Genomic DNA, 8,811 nt, shown 5'->3' with positions numbered 1-8,811 from the left:
TCGATGAATTAATGCAAGTATTTCTGTTTTCCATTCAAACACGCTTGTTCCTATCTAAGATGTTCATTCGCGCTTAACTGTGATGAAGGTGATGACCCGTGATATTCATCACCTTCCTCAAACCACGAACGTATGCCTGACAACCACCTCCGTTCTATATCCGATTGAATGAGTATCTCTTAGATTCCTTAATCAGAATCTCCGTGGTATAAGCTAGAACTGATGGCGGCATTCATGAGAATCTGGAAAGTCTAAACCTTGTCTGTGGTATTCCGAGTAGGATTCAAGGATTGAATGGCTGTGACGAGCTTCAAACTCCTGAAGGCTGGGCGTTAGTGACAGACGCAAAAGGATAGTAAATCCTATTCCAACCGGATCGAGAACCAACCGGTGATTAGCCGTGCTGTGACAGAGCGCGTGAACGTAGTTTTCACTGGGAGGATGGAAGGTAGCCATTGACAACGGTGATCCACCAACACACAGCTTGCCATAGGAGGACGTGCGTGCGTGAATCAGAAGACAGAGGAAAGCAGAGATTCAGAAGACAAAGCATCTCCAAAACTCCAACATATTCTCCATTACTGCACAACAAGTAACCTTTAATTTATGCTCTCTTGGTTATTCACAATTCAACTGATAAACATAATTGACTTCCTGACTAATATTTACAAAATAACCATAGATTGCTTCAATCCAACAATCTCTGTGGGATTCGACCCTTACTCACGTAAGGTATTACTTGGACGACCCAGTGCACTTGCTGGTTAGTGGTACGAGTTGTGAAAAGTGTGATTCACAATTCGTGCACCAGTATGCATGACCATCCTGTTTTATCAAAGTTGTATTTTTGAATTTTCAACAATTTCTCTAACTTTTCAAACTTTTGTAAACTCTGTTTGAGATCCGATAGCTAGTTTTTAGGCTTCGGAATAAAAGTGAACATATTGAGGGAGTTGGATTGATATTGAGAGAGATTTGTGAAGTGAATAATCGAATTAATAAGGCGTTGATAATGCCGAATGAGATATGATTGATGGCAATGATGATATTGATTGACTATGGACGGAATGAGATAAGATTAAGAATGAAATGGATAAAAAGACAATGAATGTGATAAGTTTGGCAAAGACGGTGGTTGATCCCTTTGTCTATGATTTTTCTCTGGTTACATTGTGACAGGGCACATATTTCCTCTAACGATGATAGGGCACATATTTTCTCTAATGGCCAGTTGACATGCTGAGATATTAGTGCGCAACAGAGAGACATTGTTCGGGTTAGCTACTGGACATGTCGAGTTTGACTGTATAACCGACAAATGAGCTCATTAGCCATAGGAAAGACATGCATCATATGCACTTGTATGCTTTGTTTAAGTGTGCATTTTATTGGTTTGCTTACTTGTTTAACTGTGATTAGTTGCTACTTGATCTATTTGTTGTATTTGTTATCCACATCCGTGTTTTTCTTGCTTGTCTTGTATGTGTTTGTTTTTGAGAGATCCCTCATGCTGGCGGAGATGACGCTGAGGGTTGTTTCACTTGGTGGTTAGGAGGTTTGCAGAGAGCAGAAGATGAAGAGTTGGACTAGAATCCTTAGATATAATTATCATAATTTTGGGTGTAGTGAGAACTCTAGGATTTTGATATGCGTTGTTGGGGCTTAGGAATGTCTCTGGCTTCCTGGAGCCTTATATCTTAACTATTTAGGCACCGTTATCATACTGAGAACCCCTGATTCTCATTCCATACATATTCTATTATTTTTCAGATGCAGGACATGAGGTACCTTGTTGAACATGATGGAGACTCACTTGAAGCGAAGATCTATGTTTTGGGGACTTTTTATTGTGTATTTAGTTTATATACATGTATATATGTTCTCCACTCTATATATACTTGTATTTTGTCCTTCCTATGTAACACCTTACCACACAAAGCTTTACGCTTAAGCTGTAAAACAGAGGTGGTGTGGTATTACGGCCTCTATAATAAAATATATACATCAGTAGTAGAAAGATTATAATAACTAGGATCCTTGAAAAACGGGTGAAATAAAATCGCGAAAATTACAAGTGCAATGCTCAGGAAATGAGATTACTTGCGTGAGAAAAAATTTAAAGATCATAGCTATAAATAGACAAAAAGAGAGAATAGAGAGTCAATGATGCAAAATAACTAGCTCCTAACTCAGCCTGCGAAGCCAAGGTTGGCCGGAGAATATATATATATATATATATATATATATATATATATATATATATATATATATATATATATATATACATACATACATCTCCCATCAACCCAAAATACAAAGATAAAACCTTAACTCTCCTTAAACCTCTAAGAGGAACAAAATATGTATATATGTTCTCCACACTGTATAACCTTCAGATGCATACCGAGGAGCCTCCTGACCTGCATCTGAAAAATAGAACCACAGTATGGGGTGAGAACTAGATGTTCTCATCATGGTAAAGGTGCCATGCACATCATATATAAGGTCCTAGGAATGCCAGAGGAAATCCTAGAACGCCGACACTCAGATTATAAAGCTTAAGTTACTTATCAGAAACCATAAAAGGGGTAGGTGTCTAGGAAATTATAAACTTACTTACTTAAACCTAACTTTAACAATAAACCTGTTCGCCTTTTCTCCATTCCTCCATCACCAATGATTTAGCAAAGACAGACAAACAGACAATTTCAAGCACAAGTAGAAGGCAAGAAGTGCAAGTAGCAATCACTACAATTAACATAATATATTCAGTTAGGCATTCCCAAATAAGGCATAGCAAACAAACAAATAGAATGCACATGATGTATGCCTGTCCTATGGCTGATGAGGCTCATCTGTCGGTTATCAAGCCAACCCGACAAGTCCGAAGCCCTTGGACTGTCCCTCGTCGCACATCCCCATGAGTCTATGCATAGCTTTTCTCATTTCATTCATACATTCAAACTTTCATATATAACTTACTCAATGGGGGATATCCATTCCCTGGAATTTATACGTGTCTGGTCACCCTTACGATATAGGGTCAATAGAGTATCGAGTCTCAACCTGGAACTCGAGGTGGCAAGCCACGGTTCTGTACCCAGAAAAACTCGTATCTCAGATAACATTAAATTCATAAGCCACATAAGTATTCATAAGAATTCATATTCATTTCATAATTGTTCATCATAGCCATGGCATCATATATCCTTCATGCATACACATTCTCTTCATATACTCATCACTTTTAACCTTTACTTCATTTCCAAGTTACCTCTATTACCTAGCTCCAAGTTATTACTAGGCCTATCATTATATTCTAGGGATAAAAAGGATGAAAACGGCTATTATGCATACGCATCCCCTATATACGTGTACGCGTGGGCGCCTAACGGAAGCCCACAGATGTGCATGGAAGTTTCGCATACGCAAACACCCCATGTCACACGTACGCATATGCTTTCTCGCGTACGCATGGGGAGGAGGCAGGGGCGATAGTCCGCGAATGGGGTGTATACGTGCGCAAAATGTCCATGCCATGCGTACGTGTCGGCCACGCATACGGGCGTACGTTTTTCCAAAAATTTTACTAAGTGTCAAAAGCTGCAGAATCACCAACTTTTAATCCTAACTTCCGATGCGCATAATTTCATTTTAAATCATTTTTTCTCTGTTCTTCAAACGATGTAAACATCACGGACCTAATTTTCATATAAAACAAATTTGAAATGATTTGGGGGTCCGAAAGCCGAGTTATGCCTCGCCGAAGTTCGGTCAAAAACTAGTTTTTTTTTTTTTTACAAAAGCTCCAAACCTCAATTTTCATTAAACCAAACTCAAACCACACTTCCATTACATATATTTAGCATATCCACATACCATTTAATTTACCAAAATCATCCACAGCCTGTTTCAATCAATTATACATCAATATATACCTAATATCATATCTATTCCTCATGACTTAGTCACAACATACACCACAACTTATGTTCATTCCTCTTCCTACTTTACAAGCACCAATAAGCCATTATTCAACAACCTAACTCCAATATCAAAAATTAAGCAAAAACTCATCATTTATCATTAAGTACTAATCAATTTACATGCTCATACATTCATTCCTATCTTAAAGTCAACTAGCCTAAGTCTTCACAGAACATTATGTATTATATACGCAAAACCTAAACCATACCTTGGCCTTTTTCACGTATAACCCGAGACAACCCCACAAGGTAAGCTCACAAGTTCCACTTCCAAAAATCCAGCCACCAAAGTTATTCCAAAAGCTCCAATTCACCAATTCAAACTTCAATCTAACATAATTTCAAGCTAATTTACACAATTCGCTAAATTAGCACTAGGTACAAAAAATTGGATAACCCACAAGGGTTTAGAGTTTTCTTACCTTACCCATTGATGATTGGAGTATAATCCAATAATTATCCAATGTTAGATTGCACCTAAACCACCAAAATCATCAAAATCACTCAAAACCCAACAAATTTCGTGTAGAAAAGGGGCACAAAGAACTGGGAACAAATTGGAGAGAGACTACCACTTTGTTTAGATAAAATTAAAGAGGACTCTGAGACGAACGCGTGGCCACAAACAGCTCGTCAATCGGTGCTCCGGATTGAAAGTTATTGGGATTTGATTATATGAGTGAGGGTTAGGGTTGTTACTTGTTCTTCCTCCTTCTTTGAATGTTTCCCATCATGAATGAGGTTAGAGAGGAGAAAGGAGAGCTGTGTTGGTAAAGTATGGTTGTGTCTAATTGGGCCTTGGGTCCATTTTGGGCCCGATTCGACCGGTTCGGTACGTTTGGCCCAATCTTGGGCCAAATTCTTTAAAATTAGTGTCAAATTTCTCATTTTAATTAGCTCTATCCTAAATTAATATAATATTCATATTTCTAATCTCCTTTATTAAAATTTAATTTATTGACTAATTATTCACTAATTTTGCGGGGTTTACGTCCTACCCACCTATATAAGAATTTTGCCCTCAAAATTCAGATTTCGTTATCTGAAAAGAGGTGTGGGTAGTCTTTCCGCATCCTCAGAGTTTCTTAAGGCTGATCTCATTACTCGAAATGTCCATCTCCTATCATTTAAACTAACTTAGGTTGTAAGACATGAATTTGTTTTAGAAACATGTTTCAAAAGTTACAAAATGTGGAGTACGTCGAATAAGTTTGAAAAGTACGGCAGAAAAATTATTTGGTATGCCACTGACCATCTGTCCTTTCAAAAAATTGAAATGGACCAACTTAGCGGGGTTTAACTTCTTAATTTTTTATTACTCATCCGATTATAGTTTATTGAAGTAATATTCACAAATGCGTATCTTCCTTCTTCAAACCTCAGAAGTCTTCTCTTTAGGTTCGCAAAACTCTTCTGTCGGCTTTTCGTGGTAAGAATCTTAACTCGAATCTGTTGTAGCTTTCCTCCATCGTCTAGGCTATCAGATTCAAGAGCTGAAAATACTTGATGCTCCAGTTTCAAATTAGCGCAGAGGCTTTTGGTGCACCGTGAAGCTTTACCTACTTTCTGATGTATAGTCTTGTTCAATATCTTCGATAAACAGTTTGCTCCAATGGCGAAAAGGATTTGGGTTAACTGACCCACAATCACCTAACAGTATTTCCTCCTATTTTAGTCCTCAATAACCCCTTTCATAATCAGTAGCAGTCCCTTTGTACTTTGGTGCACGAAATTGTGATCTCTGAAACGGCGCCAAAAACTTGGTACGCACAATCGTAATCTCAACGCTTTTTCACAACTCTGCACAACTAACCAGCAAGTGCACTGGGTCGTCCAAGTAATAAACTTTACGTGAGTAAGGGTCGATCCCACGGAGATTGTCGGCTTGAAGCAAGCTATGGTCATCTTGTAAATCTCAGTCAGGCGGATTCAAATGGTTATGGGATTTTGATAATTAAAATATAAATAAAATATAAAATAAGATAGAAATACTTATGTAATTCATTGGTGGGATTTCAGATAAGCGTATGGAGATGCTTGTTGCTTCTGAATCTCTGCTTTCCTACTGTCTTCATTCAATCATTCGTACTCCTTTCCATGGCAAACTGTATGTTGGGGGATCACTGTTGCCAATGGCTACCGTCCGTCCTCTCAGTAAAAATGGTCCAAATGCGCTATCACCACACGTCTAATCATCTGTCGGTTCTCACTCATGTTGGAATAGGATCTATTGATCCTTTTGCGTCTGTCACTACGCCCAACACTCGCGAGTTTGAAGCTCGTCACAGTCATCCCTTCCCAGATCCTACTCGGAATACCACAGACAAGGTTTAGACTTTCCGGATCTCAAGAATGGCCGCCAATAATTCTAGCTTATACCATGAAGACTCTGATCGTGAACCAGGAGGCTAAAAGATATGCATTCAAGCTTGTTTTCATGTAGAACGGAAGTGTTTGTCAGGCACGCGCTTATAAGTAAGAATGGTGATGAGTGTCACTTGATTATCACATTCATCATGTTCTTGTGTGCGAATGAATATCTTAGAATAAGAATAAGCTTGAATTGAATAGAAAAACAATAGTACTTTGCATTAACTCATGAGGAACAGCAGAGCTCCACACCTTAATCTATGGGGTGTAAAAACTCCACTGTTGAAAATACATAAGTGATAATGGTCCAGGCATGGCCGAATGGCCAGCTCCCAAAACGTGTACAATATGATCTATGATAGCATAAAACTGATCAAGGATGGTCAGAAGACCAACCAAAGATGTAAAATAAATCACTAAAAGTAGTTTTTATACTAAACTAGTAGCTAGGGTTACAAAAAATAAGTAACTAAGTGCAGATAGTGCAGAAATCCACTTCTAGGGCCCACTTGGTGTGTGCTTGGACTGAGCATTGAAGCTTTCATGTGTAGAGACTCTTCTTGGAGTTAAACGCCAGCTTTGGTACCAGTTTGGGCGTTTAACTCCAGCTTTTATGCCAGTTCTGGCGTTTAACACCAGAATAGGGTAGAAAGTGGGCGTTCAAATGCCAGTTTGTGTTATCAAAACTCGGGCAAAGTATGAACTATTATATATTTCTGGAAAGCGCAGGATGTCTACTTTCCAACGCAATTGAGAACGTGCCAATTGGGTTTCTGTAGCTCCAAAAAATCTATTTCGAGTGCAGGGAGGTCAGAATCCAACAGCATCTGCAGTCCTTTTTCAGCCTCTGAATCAGATTTTTGCTCAGGTCCCTCAATTTCAGCCAAAAAAATACCTGAAATCACAGAAAAATACACAAACTCATAGTAAAGTCCATAAATGTGAATTTTTCTTGAAAACTAATAAAAATATACTAAAAAGTAGCTAGATCCTACTAAAAACTACCTAAAAATAATGCCAAAAAGCGTATAAATTATTCGCTCATCACAACACCAAACTTAAATTGTTGCTTGTCCCCAAGCAACTGAAAATCAAATAGGATAAAAAGAAGAGAATATACTATAAATTCCAAACTAACAATGAAACTTAGCTCCAATTAGATGAGCGGAACTAGTAGCTTTTTGCCTCTGAACAGGTTTGGCATCTCACTTTATCCTTTGAAGTTCATAATGATTGGCATCTATAGGAACTCAGAATTTAGATAGTGTTATTGATTCTCCTAATTCATTATGTTGATTCTTGAACACAGCTACTTTATGAGTCTTGGCCGTGGCCCTAAGCACTTTGTTTTCCAATATTACCACCGGATACATAAATGCCACAGACACATAACTGGGTGAACCTTTTCAGATTGTGACTCAGCTTTGCTAGAGTCCCCAGTTAGAGGTGCCCAGGATTCTTAAGCACACTCTTTTTGCTTTGGATCATGACTTTAACCGCTCAGTCTCAAGCTTTTCACTTAACACCGTCACGCCACAAGCACATGGTTAGGGACAGCTTGGTTTAGCCGCTTAGGCCAGGATTTTATTCCTTTAGGCCCTCCTATCCATTAATGCTCAAAGCCTTGGATCCTTTTTACCCTTGCCTTTTGGTTTAAAAGGCTATTGGCTTTTTGCTCTTGCCTTTTGGTTTAAAGAGCTCTTGGCTTTTTCTGCTTGCTTTTTCTTTTTCTTTCTTTTTCTCTTTTATTTTTGCCATTTTTTTCGCAAGCTTTTCTATTCACTGCTTTTTCATGCTTCAAGAATCAATTATATGATTTTTCAGATTATCAAATAACATTTCTCCTTTTTTATCATTCTTTCAAGAGCCAACAATTTTAACATTCATAAACAACAAATTCAAAAATATGCACTGTTCAAGCATTTATTCAGAAAATAGAAAGTATTGTCACCACATCAAAATAATTAAACTAATCTCAAGGATGAATTTGAAATTTGTGTACTTCTTGTTCTTTTGCTTTTAGAACATTTTTCATTTATGACAGGTGAAGGATTCATGGAATTATTCATAGCTTTAAGACATAGACATTAGACACTAATGATCATGTAGTAAAAACACAAACATAGATAAACATAAAGCATAGAGAATGAAAACAGAAAAAAAATAAATAGACAAGGAAATTAAGGAACGGATCCACCTTAGTGAGGGTGGCCTCCTCTTCCTCTTGAAGAACCAATGGTGCTCTTGAGCTCCTCTATGTCTCTTCTTTGCCTTTGTTGCTCCTCCCTTAGTTGTCCCATGTTGGAACTTAATTCTCCTAGGGAGGTGTTAATTTGCTCCCAATAATTTTGTGGAGGAAAGTGCATCCCTTGAGGCATCTCAGAGATTTCATGATGAGGAACTTTCTCATGCTCTTGTTGAGGTCCATGAGTGGGCTCTCTTGCTTGCTCCATCC

The sequence above is a fragment of the Arachis hypogaea genome, chromosome 19 (assembly GCF_003086295.3).
Source record: "Arachis hypogaea cultivar Tifrunner chromosome 19, arahy.Tifrunner.gnm2.J5K5, whole genome shotgun sequence".
Lineage (NCBI taxonomy): Eukaryota > Viridiplantae > Streptophyta > Magnoliopsida > Fabales > Fabaceae > Arachis > Arachis hypogaea.
The sequence above is the reverse complement of the archived record's forward strand: the minus strand, read 5'-3'. Positions refer to the sequence as shown.